General features: G+C 39.8%; 1 long non-coding RNA gene across 1 annotated transcript; it reads left to right on the top strand.

Annotated features, from left to right (window-relative positions):
• Nucleotides 1–225: 225 nt before the first annotated feature.
• Nucleotides 226–1,127, top strand: LOC118749001. Its single transcript, XR_004994126.1, has 2 exons — nucleotides 226–281; nucleotides 623–1,127. It is a non-coding gene; the product is annotated as an uncharacterized LOC118749001 (long non-coding RNA).
• Nucleotides 1,128–1,418: the final 291 nt, after the last annotated feature.

A 1,418-nucleotide genomic window follows, 5' to 3' on the forward strand; every position in this document is an offset into this window, starting at 1 on the left:
TTTTTTTTTAAATATGCATTTATTGTTTTCTATAATTATAAGCTAATCGAAATCATCTCAACTCACCGCTTACGGCCACAAATAAGGCAAGCAAGAAGCTAACAAATGCAAAGATTCTCATTTCGCGACTGCTGTGTGTAATCGTATGCGTTAAGCTGACAAACGAATCTGCTATTTATACCGAAATTCTGATTAAAAATTCGATGCTAAATAAGTGCTGTTCTGGGGGATTGTCCGCGCTGACGCTCATAGCAGTCGAGCGCACACCGGTCTTTGTTCATGTGAATTTCGTTGCATTTGTTGTTATTGTAATTGACACTGACGGGGTTATATTTCGCTTTGCAATCATTTTCACTTTTTTTTCTGTTCCACTTTGCCGGCTTCGTTGTGTTTTGAGGTTTCCCTGATTGAAACAAATCAATCGCAAGCAATTGGCAGCAACCGAAGGAAAGTGCAGAAAAACAAAAACAAAATAAAAATAATAATAAACAAATATAGCACTCAAGCATACATATATAAAATCCGTAAACACTCGCTCATATTTTAATACTAACAATAGTATTTAATTATCATCTTCTCAATAATCAACGTGATTTCCATTACCGCAATCCATTTCTTAAAGTAATCGGTTCCCTGTAAAGATGACATCCGATTAAGACAAAACACGTCGCCCGATCACTATAAAAGACCTATGCAAATGCCAATGCCACAACACTGTAATGAAACAGTCGCACTGGTCATACAGCTACCAACGCAATTAGATAGCTTATCAATCCAATACGTGCCTACCTGTCGACAATCATCATGAAAACTTTCACACTTTGCCTAATGGTTCTGCTTGGATGCCTCTTGATGTTCAGTCCAGTTTCGGCTCAATGGGGCGGGCGTGGTGGCCGTGGAGGCGATAGCAGCAGCGAGGAGAGCGGTGAGCGTGGTGGAAATGGCGGTGGTTGGTTCGGAGGGCGCGGTGGACGCGGAGGTGGTGGTTCACGTGGTGGATACGGTGGAGGTCGTGGTGGGGACTACGATTAGGTTGGCATTTCCCATCTACCGCAGTAGAAACAATACACTCGTAATAATGTAAAATACTATGTGAAATTACTAAATTGTTGGAACAAAAAGTAATAGTTTAGTTCGTATTTTTATTAATGGGCTTCTGTTGAAAATCGAGAAAATTGAGAAAACCTAATAAAACGAGAGGGTTATCGTTGACTGGAGGCTCTAGTGGAGGTACTGAGTATAGCTGATATACAAATAAGAGCTTCCAAAAATAGCGAAAACGACCTTCACATTTAGGTTAAGGTTTAGTAAGGCCGATGATTCCATATACATATACATATATGTATGTACAAGTATAAGCCACCTTCGATTTGCTACTTCTATGCACTGTATGTGAAAGCAACAACAAAGTTATCCAC

Source organism: Rhagoletis pomonella, unplaced genomic scaffold (genome assembly GCF_013731165.1).
Source record: "Rhagoletis pomonella isolate Grant_MI unplaced genomic scaffold, Rhpom_1.0 Rhpom_scaffold_00013, whole genome shotgun sequence".
Taxonomy (NCBI): Eukaryota; Metazoa; Arthropoda; class Insecta; order Diptera; family Tephritidae; genus Rhagoletis; species Rhagoletis pomonella.